At 47.2% G+C, this 13243-nt stretch overlaps 1 non-coding gene across 1 annotated transcript; it reads left to right on the forward strand.

Annotated features, from left to right (window-relative positions):
* The first annotated feature begins 1779 nt into the window (after positions 1–1779).
* Trnav-cac (transfer RNA valine (anticodon CAC)) lies at positions 1780–1852 on the forward strand. Its single transcript has one exon. It is a non-coding gene; the product is annotated as a tRNA-Val (tRNA).
* The last annotated feature ends 11391 nt before the right edge of the window (positions 1853–13243 follow it).

The raw sequence follows: 13243 nt of genomic DNA on the forward strand, positions 1-13243 counted from the left end.
GACTGCTGATTTCCAAGTATTGTAAGTTTTATTGAAATCAAGAGTAACAACGGCACCATCAACAGCAGAAACCTTTTTAGCTATGCTAACGAATATTTCATACTGCCGCATTCAGTTTGGTGTTGCGAAGTACAAATCTCATGACAACACTTCACCCATCAAGATGTCAATGCCCTAAAAATGTTCAAAATGCCTCCCTTCCACAGCAACGCAAAGCATAAACCGCTCTCGCGTCGAGTCGATTATTCTGCGCAGTATACGACAATTGAAATTTGGAGTCGGATATCTCGGAGCACGGACACGCTAGAATAATTCTTTCGACTGATACTGTGTAGAAACACGACTGTCTCTAAGTTTTCAATACAAACATACCCACTTACTGCAGTCAACAAAAAATAGTTGTTCAATTTTAGTTAATTGGGCTGCTCACAGCGATAATTATCATCTCACTTTGTGCCCCCCTCGCCACATAACTTATTTGCACAGGTGGTCTTCGCGTGTGCCTAATTTTAAGAAAACCATAAAGCTTAGGTTTGAATACCCTGTATTATCAGGCACAGCCGCCAAGCACATGGCTGTATTGGGTAACATCCTTTTCCTATAAGCTCGGAGAAACCGATACCTGGCTTCGCTACAGGTCTTCTTCCTCTTTCTGGGGTTTTACGTGCCAAAACGAGTTCTGATTATGGGGCAGTGGCGCACCGACTGGGGGGATTCGGGGGTCGTACCCCCCCCCCCCCCCCTCCCCTTGAGGCCGAGTTAACCCCCCTTTTGTTTAACCCTTTTTATTTCCTTGCGCCTTTGAGTACTGGAACTTAGATGTAAGACGCGCAATCGTTTGCACACTCGAAAACTTGCGCAAAAAGCGCATTTTTTAACAATTTACCGTGAAGAAACTCAAATTAGGGCTGTTTAGATGGTATTGGCAAACTAAGGCAAACTGTCAACCCCCCCTGGCAGAGATCCTGCGTGCGCTACTGTTATGGGGCACGCCGTAGTGGAAGGTTCCGGATTAATTTTGGCCACCTGGGGTTCTTTAACCTGCACTACAACGCAAGGACACGGGCGTTTTTGCATTTCGCCTCTACCGAAATGCGGCCGCCGCGGCCGGGATTCGATCCCGCAATCTCGTGCTCAACGCCTGAGCTGACTGAGCCACCACGGCGGGCTACAGGTGTTGCTCTAGCCGTATGAAACGCGGGTTTATCGTGAGCAAAAACGGTAAATTTAGGTAAACAAGAAAGGCTACTATCATCATCATCATCATTGACAGAAGCTGACCCCCCCCCTCAGAAAAAACCTGGATCCGCCCCTGTGCTTACCTAAAAGCTGCCAATCCGGGCACTTGAATACCAACAATAACATGTAAAATTTTTCAAATTTCTTCCAGCAAAGACATATTTATAGCCCCTTAAAAACCATCATGACATTTAATGAACATATCCACCCCCCCCCCCCCCGACCGAAATCTGGGGTGCGCTAATGACTGCAATATTCAGACAGGTAGCTAAATTAGGGAGCCTCCATGTACCGCGTTACAAAAACGCGGTACATGGAGGATCCCTAAGCTAAATGGCAGGTAAGCGACCTCTCTCGCATGCGTGCCGTAGCGTAGACGGCGGCTATTTGGAGTGCCCCGAGTGAAGGAAAAAGTAAGTAAGTAAAGAAATAAGAAAAATAAAAAGAACAGAGAAAACTTCGCACCCAAATGGTCTAAATGTAGAAACAATAGCCAGTCGCTCGATGCTTATCACCCACTAGTGCTCCCGTTGCCAACTCGTTTCCGTGGTGTAGTGGTTATCACGTGCGCCTCACACGCGCAAGGTCCCCGGTTCGATCCCGGGCGGAAACAGTTTTTTTTTTTTTTCGATTCGTTTTTTTTTCTTTTTTTTTTTACGATTTGCTGAGAACTGTTGATTTACTCTTTGGGTGGGCTGTTAAGAACACGGCTGGACAACAGAACACATAAGCCTCGTCACAGCGCAAGGATGCGAACCATCTAAAGGGCCGCTCACCCCTCCATGCATCCACGCGCCAGCGCCGCTTTTGAAAACGTGTATGGAGGGGCTTTAGGTTTGGCCATAGGAAACAGACAGCTCTGACGACCGCACCTTCAAAGTGTCAAATTGCTGCACCGCGCAAGAACAGCTGAATTGTCAAACGAAAACCCGCGTGCACCCTTGCTCTTGAAGGAATTCCTGCCGGAGAATCTTTTTTTTCTCTCTCTCTCTTTTAAATCGAGACAGTTGGAGTTGGCGCTCGCATTTCGGCGGTCCTCTGTCATCGTCAATTTCGCGCTGCCTGTTACCATGAAATAGTCACAACTAGCTTGTGGAGGAAGCACACAACCGTCCCTGGAATCAAAAGAGGCAAATAATAGCTAAAAAAAAAAAAAAAACGAAGAAGAAGCAAGGGCTCGCGACGTAAACCTGACGCGGTTCCTCGGCTACGGTGTGGAAGAAGGCAGGAAAGCGATGACGCTTGCAGCCGCTAGTGGAAGCAAAAGGAGCGTTCGCTTTTGGCAGTGAAGCTGGCCTCCTGGCAGCATACGGTGACACGTCATTTCAATTTTTCCTGTCTCCTCGAATAGTGAACGAATTCGAAAAAAATTACTTTGGCGACACTTTCCATATAGACGGCTCCTCACAACTTCTAACGTAGAACCAAAATTTTCTATCGCGCCTGATGAGTGGACTGTTTAACATCTAGTATTTCGAGGCTATTATGTGTGGCGTCTCACATGTGTGCTCTTGGGACAAAGGAACAACAACACAGTAGTGCAAACAATCAAAAGGGCATTTATTGCACCTTTCATACACTAATGCACACTAGCTGAATTACAACCAATTGAACATTCACACGGGCGCGCGACAAATCAAGGAAGTCCGACTCACCGCGACCCGATAGCGAGCGAATACGTTCGCCCCATGCTATGACACCATCGCCTAGTCGTTCACGTGTACAGTCACGCGAACGGTGGCGCGCTCGAACGATCCGTGTTCGTCCATACCGGTGTCCCGCTCTAAGCCTCGCGCGACGGTCGCGCGAAGCGGGCCGGCGCACGCGCGAAGCGTTCGTGCGTGTTGGTCGCCGATCCCCAGCCAAAGAGAGAGCGTTTCCGACCTTTTTCTCCCAAGTGACCTCGCCCTTCGGTGGCGTTAGCATCGCGACATCAGCGCCATCTCTCGCAACGCGCCGCAACCACCGCCGGGCTTAGCCACGCAGAGAAGCCGGACTACAGGAGACATGCATGGAAAACAACATCAGGGGACGCGTGAGAGTCGCGCATCCCCACATATGATAGTTTTTTTTTTTAAGTCTTTAGGGGAGATTTAAACCTGGAAGTACTAGAGGACCAATTCTTAAAATGTAGTTAGGAACACCTGTACATGGATGGATGGGATAACGTTACTGTAAGGTCCTGCGGGCTACGGGTAGTTACGCAAAGAATAACGCCGGGTATAACCACTGTATAATAGCTACGCAGATCCTTGTTTGCATTGCTTAGCTTTTAGTTTACTTATTTAGTATAGTGAGCTTTTTTTTAGCTCCTCCTCTCCTAATCTTTGTTTAAATCGAAAATAATTCTGCGCAGTTTACAATGTTGCGTTATTTCTTGCCACCATGTGCTCCTTGTTAAAATGGTAAATGATAGTAAAATAGACAACGAGAAAGAAAGGCAGCGCAGGCACACAGTCACAGGCCTCCTCTCCTGGAAAGTGCCACAGGGAAATTTGCTCAGCCGTGGAGGAATTTATAAGTGCTTCAAATAGATTTTCTTGAATTCTCAAAATTTTTATTTTTGTTCATTTTCTCCAGTTAGCTTTACCAGTTTTAGTATTAACAAAGGTTGCCTAATTCCATCCAAATCTTGGCCAATCCCCCGCAGTGGGTATGCGCCATCAGATAAGGCATACCATACCGTACCATACCATACCATACAATCACAGTCGGTCACTATCACCGCATCCAATCACCACACAGCGCAGTAGCACTTGTAGCGCTATAAGCATCAGTTCAGGCTACAACCACTTCTAACGTGAGTCATAAGCTTCGCATTGTAGCTGCGAGGCGGCGCCCAGCGCAACAACGCCGCCTCACCAATGCAGCGCGAAGCTTAATGAAGTGGGTGCAATCTCGGAGGACGTGTTAAGTTGCCGACCTACCAGCAGATAGCAGCACCAAGCCTCAGCTTGTGTGATAGATGAAGAAAGCGTAGTAGGTGGAAGCGTCACGTGACAATCTTGAAGCCTAGACACAAAAATATATATAAAGGAGAGGCTGACGGAAAATAAAATAGGCCTTCGCCACGTGTTGGGAAATCAGTAATTTCTAGCTGCGGAGTGGGCGGGCAGTATCGGGGAGAGCAGAGCGGAAAACGGGTGGAGACGGGCCGATCATTGCGGGGTCATCATTAAGAGACACCGCTAACCAAACAATGTCTCGAAAAGTCAGGCAACCACGAAGGGCCTGTTTCTCAAGAATCAACGCGCAAATAGGCGCCGAAGACAAGGACGGGCCGATTTATTAGAAGTTGCCTTGCCGAGGCTACCTTCCTGACGTCATGCTCCCGCCTAATGTTTATCCTTTCTCCAAACAGAGAAAGAAAAACAAGAGAGAGAGAGAGAGAGAGAGATATTTGTTGTGGTTAAAATTTACACACACACACACCACACACACACACACACACCACACACACACACACACACACACACACACACACACACACACACACACACACACACACACACACACACACACACACACCCACACACACACACACACACACACACACACACACACACACACACACACACACACACACACCACACACACACACACACACACACACACACACACACACACACACACACACACCACACACACACACACACACACCACACACACACACACACACACACACACCACACACACACACACACACACACACACACCACACACACACACACACACACACACACCCACACACACACACACCACACACACACACACACAACACACACACACACACACACACACACACACACACACACACACACACCACACACACACACACACACCACACACACACACACACACACACACACACACACACACACACACACACACACACACACACACACACACACACACACACACACACACACACACACACACACACACACACACACACACACACACACACACACACACACACACACACACACACACACACACACACACACACACACACACACACACACACACACACACAAAATCAGCACGAAAAACTTATCTTGAACAGCAATATCTTATCTTTAACAGCTTCCTTACACCTTTTGAGTTCCCATTTCTTGAAACAGGTGTTATGCACAAAGTTTCTAGCAAAAGCTTATGCTTTGAGTACTGTACGATCTAAGTTCTGCAGTTAAAATATTGATATTAAAAACACGATTAACGAAGCGCCGACCAAAAGGGTGTTGTCGAAGGGGTTAGACGTTTCGGCTTCCACACGGTAGCTGAACACGTTAGCTATTCGCTGAACCCTGTTCTGTCAATTGTGTTTCTTCAATATGAATCGACTTCCGGGCCAGACGAGATGTCGTCCAATTATGGATTTCAGTTACAATGTGGCCCCCAAGGCCATTTATTAAAAAAATTAATAACGTAGTGAGAGCTATTACATGAACAATCGACAACTATAGAATGGACAAGTATAGTGTAAATTCTGATGTATGTCACTTGTTATAAAGCTTGGTCAGCCAATATGGTCATCCTATCTCGAATACTATATTTTTAATCATGGGATACACGCGGTACTTACCTGGGGAATTCTGTTGGCCTGCACTTCCGAACTCATTTTGGCATACAGTTAGAGGCGCCCGGCACATGTAGAGACTACTTCTTTCTTCTTGTTTTCGTCTTGCACGTGTTTATACGCACATACTTCTGTCTATCTGTGTGTATAAATATACATTCCTAGCAATGAAACAGTCGCTTATGCAGCGAGCTATCTCTTCACTATGCCCAAGCATTTGACTTTATCGTAGTGGTTGTATTCCAACGCATCAGTGGCCCACACTGGGAAATTGGCCTAACTTCGAAATTCCCTTTGCAATAGTGAGTTGGTTGGTTGCTCTTAATTTACTGATGGCGCATAACAAGTTTGAGGGATTGGCATAGAGTTGGGTGGCATTAGAAAATACATTTCGGTATTACTTAAGCCCGCGAAAATTTTGGGGAAGAATCAATTGAACGAAGTAAAATAATATATTAAAAAATAATAAAGAAATTGCCTTGGCAAAAGTGGAAATTCCGCCACGTCTGAAAAAACATCCCTATGACCGTGTCCAAGGTTTGATTTGTAACGTCCTCGTAAAAAAAAAAAAATAAAGAAGATAAATGCCCCGATTGTCTTAAGCATTAGAAGTGTGCGTGGATGCCCCCTACAGTAGCCCTGTTTATTCATACTACCAATGGCGGTTCCCAGATATATGGCCTGGTCCGTCATCATCGTAGACCGTGTGCAAGAGAGAGGAGGCTCCCAGAGAACGAATGTTCGGAACACGAATATATATATATATATATATATATATATATATATATATATATATATATATATATATATATATATATATACTCCAAGTTGCCGAAACGATGTCTATAATCTCTGTTTTCTTAAAAATAAAGAATGGCGACAGAATAAATAAAACAAATGTTGTAGATAGTCTCTACAGACTCTACAGAATGGGCACAGCTAATGTGGAGGATGTCAGACCAGCCCTGTTACATGAGGCGGTCGATGTCTTGTTGCCCTTGTTCTATAAGATGCGCCAAACCCTTCGTTTCTTCTTGTTCGAAATAAAGCTCTCCTTCATTTGAACGTGAATGAATGAATGAATTCCGGTGTTTTACATGGCCAAAACCACGATTATGAGCATAGTGGGAGACTCCAGATTAATTTTGACCCCCAGGGGATCTTTAACGGGCCTCCAACGCACGGGACACGGGCGTTTTTGCATTTCGCCCCCATCGAAATGCGGCCGCCGCGGCTGGGATTTGATCACGTGACCTCGCGCTTAGCAGCGCAACACCACTCTAATTGAATGTCGCCCGCGAGCTAGTTTCGATGTGCTGATAACAAACATTCGGCATCCTTCTCTGCCACAAATTCTCTCTCTCTCTCTTGATTGCAATGAAGCGCTTGCGGGCATTAGGACGGGAAGGGGTTAAACGGCTTTCACCGTCCGTTGCCCTTGGCTGACTTTCAATACGCAACCGGTTTCATAGGCGCCGCCAGTAGGGCGTGTATTCTGCCAGCCTTCGGCTAGACGCTCCTGCCCTCGCTTGTAAACAGTGTCGGCGCTTTCACTCTCCGTCGCACCATTTGGCGAACGCTTCCGCCAAGGGTGCGTCTGCCTGTACTCGTGTGAGCTGACACGTGTCGCTGGTCAGTAGAGCCTCCACAATGTCGGGTGTTTACACCAAGAAACACGTGGAGGACGTCTTCGACAGGTCGGAGGGTGCCCTACCTTTCAAATTGCAGAGGATAGCGGAGGAGGAGCTTGGAGAGACATCCGCCAAGAGGCAGGATGCGCTAGCGAAATTGGCGCAACTGCTGTCAGGTGAGGCGCTGGAACAGCTTCGACGAATAGCAGGGAGCTGCGCAGGTTAGATGGAGGTGTTGCAGGAGTAGTGCGTCCTTTCAAATTACATCAAATCAAGTTTACTGCCTGCACGCCCAAGCCGAATTCGCTGGTCGATCTAAGCCCATTAAGCTTGTCCATCGGCTAGGGAGACGATGAAGCATGGTTGGAACACTCAATTAAGTAAAACAACGCATATCGAATACCGACATCAACAATAGTTTTCCATAACATATTAGACAACAGTCACGTTATTTCACTTCACTTACTCGAACCGCTGTAACGCACCATTTTTCTTCATTTCATTCAATTACCACCATACTTCTGAAGAAAAACACCTGGCCACAAGAAAGGGACGCGCGCAAGAAACCGGTGCTGACTAATCGCTTGTCTGTACGTCCGGTTCCATGTCCCCTGTGCCATTTCGCGCTTCAACTCTACTCAGGCTAACTAATAACTGTTTATTCGAAAAGTGAGAGCGCAAACACATTCAGATTTGCTGTGCAGACTATGAAGCGATATTACTATATAGTGATTTACGTTTCTGTACCATCGTAACCGGAGCTATTGCATGAGTAAAATATTTGTGTGGCACGCCAATCAAATGCAGGGTTGACCACAGATACTCTACTTGGAGAGAAACAACATAGGGCAGAATGACTAACTTATAGCGTTATAAAAAAACAAGAAAAGAAAACGTACAGCGCGACGACTGATTTTGCGGCAGGTGAGCGCGACGCTTTTCCCATTCCCATCTCCAGATGACGCTGCATAGCCTTACCGAATCTATCACAGTCGCAAGCGGTGGCCTTGAACCACTTTCAGATTTTTCATCCGTGCTCGAGCGTTGTTGCTAGCAGTTGGCGAGATCCGTCCGTTTTTCAAAGCCGATGCGTCATACAGCTCAATTTCGGTGCCGTGCAGCGAAAAAGATACGCACGTGGCCTTAGTGCGTACGTGCGCATTGTTGGGCTTTAAAATAGCTGCTATTGCAAGAGCCAGTCATCCCGAGAGTCAATATGGGACGGGCATTTCGAGCATTAATGTACTATGCTTTAGAAATATGGATGATCTTCGGTAACAAATAGACCGGCTACACGAGTCACATTTAAAATGAATACGAGTTCTACCCTCGGCGCATTCACTCGTCTGCGAACATAGAAACTAGCTATTAATCTCCTAGAAGACATAGACGAAAGCGTGCTACCCGCTTGGTGGGTACGAAATGGCTTAGATGATGGGAAGCAGCATAAATACCCACCAACTTGGGTATATATATGTTTACTAGGTCTAGCCCTGGGAGTGTTAGCCAGCGCCACTCAGAGCCATGATGGCCGGATGTGGAACATCCTTTTTTTTTTTTTTTTTGTCCGAGAGTGCCACGTAACACGCGAACTTATGTAGGAGGGTAGGCACCTAGCTGATAAATCCTCGTATGCCACCTAATGACATCAAGGCAGCCAGAATCAAGACCCTCGCTACGAACAGCTAACTTCCCCGATGCTTTTCTTGGCTTCATTGTCTGTGGTCTTTATATGGCCATGATTAACAAAAACTAGAGCCCCTCGGTTTCCATTCTTCTCTCGTTCACTTATATAGAGAGACCTGCGGGCGTAGTACGGAAGCTCCACTGGTATTTAGAAACAGCCGCAACATTTTGCCATTCAAGCAGGAAGGATTTAGCAGCTTAGGTTAGCTGTTGCAAACAGCTCATGCAGTGGAACGCTTCAGTGTTGAATAACAAATAACATGTGCGCGAGCATGCAAACAAAACGAAGAGGAGGCAGTTAGTATGCGGCCCCTATAGCACCGGCACACCCACATGCCGCCCGATTCATGGCCAATCCCCCGTAGTGGGTTGTGCTATTTCTATAGGCACCAAACCAAACCAAACCAAACACCCTCATGCCTGTTTCTTTCCGACAAGCGGCGGCTTTGCTGAGCCGGCGACACCAGGCGCCGATGAGATTTCACAGAAAAAAATTTTGATCCTGTCAAAGAAGTAATCGCGCTAACAACAATATTTTTATTTCAAATAACGTAGAACGAACTTCCTATCTGTGAGCAACTCAAGAAGGTGAACTAATGGGAAGTGGAAACGGCGCGTATTGGGCTATGGCTTTTACTGACATCCAAACGTTCAAACAGTTTTATCCTCTGAGCGCTTGCGAGGCCAGAGCTATGGGCGCTGCATAAACATTACTTGTCATTGTTGACGTTGCTCGGGGCTAGTGCGTTCGATGACGCTGCTGGCATGGCGCTCACCGCTCGGTATTCCAAGGGCAAGGACGCCAGCATGACTCGCGTTGGGAAACCTCAGCAGCCCGGCCTCGCGAACCTCGGAGTGGCCATCGGGACGAAGGCGCAGTAGATCGGCAGGTGCACAGCCGGTGACATTAGGGGGGGGGGGGGGGGGGGGGGGCTAGACCTTGCAAGATCGGGCTTCCGGATGGGACTCGCTATGCCGTCTTTACGAGCCTTGAAGCCATCGTCGTTGTGGTGGCGAGATACGTTCGCATTTGATCTTCCGGTCGCTTCGAAGGCAAGGCCGAGAGGACGGGTGTCGCCGCGGAAAATCGTTGTCCGGGCCTTGCGAGCTTCGAAGCCGTCACCGAAGTGAACATCTGCTAGGACCGACATACATACCAGGGGCCACTCTGAGCGCTGAACTGAGAGGATGTGCTCTGCGTATCTCGAAAGACATCCAAGCCTTCCCAACTTTAGGCCGTAGTGCAGAAGAGCAAGGTCCCCGAAAGGAGCCGAAATAAACTGAAGATGCCACCGCCTCGACAACCTCCAGATGACACCTGCAGCCGCATTAATCCACGGATCGGATCGCCGTCTCGGTCGCACTGCCAGCCGCAGTTGCAGTGCCGTATTTCACGACACCAAATGTAAACAATAAAGACCGGCGAGAGATCATAATCATCATAATCATCATCAGCAGCATCAGCATCATCGTGATGATGCTGATGATGATCCTTCAATAGATATGGCTCATAGCCACGGCGGACTTGGGGCATGAATCGGGGTGTTTGAATACACTGATATTTATAGGAACGAATGGATAACTGGAAAAATTGAAAAAGCTTGGAAGAAATTTTCATGAGATAATTCGAACCAGATGAATAGATGATTACATTTAAAGAAATAAAATAAGGTACCTTGAGCGATTTGGGCTGGAACGAACTTATAATTACAATAGGAATACTGGGGAAAATCGATATCACCATGGTAACGGTTTTGTAGCTAGAATGTAATCACACACAGAGTAAAACAAATCCTTGTAGCTAAGACCTAGTGCTGAAGCCCTAACGGAGATCAGCATCAAAGCAGCTAAATTTAATCCAAGTTTACGAAGTGGAGCTTCAAGTAACCGACACCATGGCTACCCATAATCTTCCTTCTTTAATGGAACCTCGATGACAACGATGATGATAGGCGAGAGATGCTACCTCCTTATGTTTGCAACAGACGTCATGCTTCGAGGAATCGCGGTAAGCGGCGAGCATAATTTTAGCAGCGGAGCTATTTAAGCCGGGCGTAATCTGTCTGCTGAATCCAAAAATGTGGGCCGATCCTGGCGGCAGTACAGAAAGGGTCCAAGCGCAATGGCACATACGCCTGTGAACTAGCGAAGCTGAGCCTGGTTAAGTCTAGATAAGCATGATTGGGACTTCATAAGCTTAATCAGTCATCGATAGGCAATTGATAGCCAATCAATAGATAATCGATCAATAATCAATACATTCCGAGAAATGCCGGGGATCCCTTGGTAGTGCTTAGCCTAGCCCACATACGTGGCCAATACGTTGCAATAGCCAATCAATAGCTAATAGATGATCGACCAATAATCAATAAATTCGGGAAATGCTGGGGATGACTTGGCAGTGCTTAGCCTAGCCCAAAAGCCAGGACTAGCTAGGTGCCCATCAGCTCCGCTGTCTCTTTAGCATTGCGCCTACAGTGCAAGCTACGCTATTTTTTTTTTTTTTTCAGTAGACGGACGGTTACGCGAAAACAAACGGTTCGTGGAAAACAAAATATTGCTCGTGGGGATGAATTCTTATCACAACGCAAGAGACGACAGGCTTCCATGTACATTTTTATAGCCTCTCTAGACGCGATATGGTCGGAGATGCTGCACCTCCAGTTTTACGCGATAAGATAAAGCGTTAGAATTCCGTTGGCGAAGACATAAGCACGAAGACGTGTTTTACAAGAAAGCACCACGCAAGTCGCCATACCTTTAACGTTCTGCATAATTGCTTCGTTATAACAAAGCGGAAGCATCCTCATATCTCAACTCAACTTATCTCATGAAAATAAATAAGTACGATACAGAGTAGATAGAAAAGGCAGGCTAGTAAGTTGTCCCTTGAAATGTACACCACATATGACGAGGAGACAAGAAGGGAAAGAGCCAAGAGGGACGAACAGCACACTGTAGCGTGCCATATATGACGTCACACACAGGTACAAGAAGAATACCACACGCGAGTCTAATATAGAGACAACACAAGGACAGAAGTGTATTGTTCGGATAGTGTAATAAAAGGTAAGGTGACTAAAGCTATTGACATTAAAAAATCAGGACGACTCAATACGATAACTAATATGGTGCTATATGTCGAAGATGAACGCCCTGTTGTAAGGATATTTATGCCTCATAAGCAACGTACCCAAATTCCGTTTGAGCTTATGGGGACGTGACAATCATTTATAAAAAAGCTGTCAGGCCTTCTACTGGGGTGGAGGTGGAAGACGAGCGAAGTTGTACTATGGTGGGAATTATGTATTTCCAATTATGACTATTAAGATGTGATGGTGTAATTGGTTATTTGAACTATTAAAGAATGAGAAATATATATGATCCGGCGGTTTTCATTTATTTAGTGCCCACAGGGACCATGGCCTTATGGTCGCTACGGTACACCGCCATAGGGTGTACAGTAAAGGTTGGCACGTTCTTCATAAACACGTCACCAACGCCGCGCGCGTTTGGTGCGAACGCGGGCAAAACGCCGCCGCCATCGGCAACAGTTCTGTGCGTTGTTTGCGTGACCGTACACAACCGCTGTAAAAACGCTGGCGCGAGCAAGCGCGCCAGCATCAGCGAGCGAAGGTTCGTGCGGTCTATCGCTTCAACGGAAGCTGAGCGACGAAAGCACAGCGCATACAAAGGTAGGAACCGTGTTGCAAATCGCTTTTAAGATACGGTGTGCGCGGCCGCCCGGCGCCGTGTAAAGTACAGGTTGCTCACAGAGCAGAAGCCACAACCCCTCCCTCCCGCGCTGCCTCCCCGCTGTCCTCCTTTCGCGGGAGAAATTGAGTCGCCAGTTCCCCTTGCGCGCGGTCGCAAGATACGCATTTGGTGCCACAGCTAAACGTCGCATCCCCTCCCTCCCGTCCCCCCACGGCCTTTCGCGCGACGGAAGAAGCGGCGTTTGCTCTCCGCCGTGCATTCGCTCACCGTGGAAGCACGCGTTCCTCGCGCTCTTTCACTCGCACATACAGCATACGGCCAATAAGAGTTTTTAACACGAAAGTGTTTTATGCCGGGGTCCACCAAGACTTCACTGACGTATTTCCGTCAC

Source organism: Dermacentor silvarum, unplaced genomic scaffold, assembly GCF_013339745.2.
Source record: "Dermacentor silvarum isolate Dsil-2018 unplaced genomic scaffold, BIME_Dsil_1.4 Seq5903, whole genome shotgun sequence".
Taxonomy (NCBI): Eukaryota; Metazoa; Arthropoda; class Arachnida; order Ixodida; family Ixodidae; genus Dermacentor; species Dermacentor silvarum.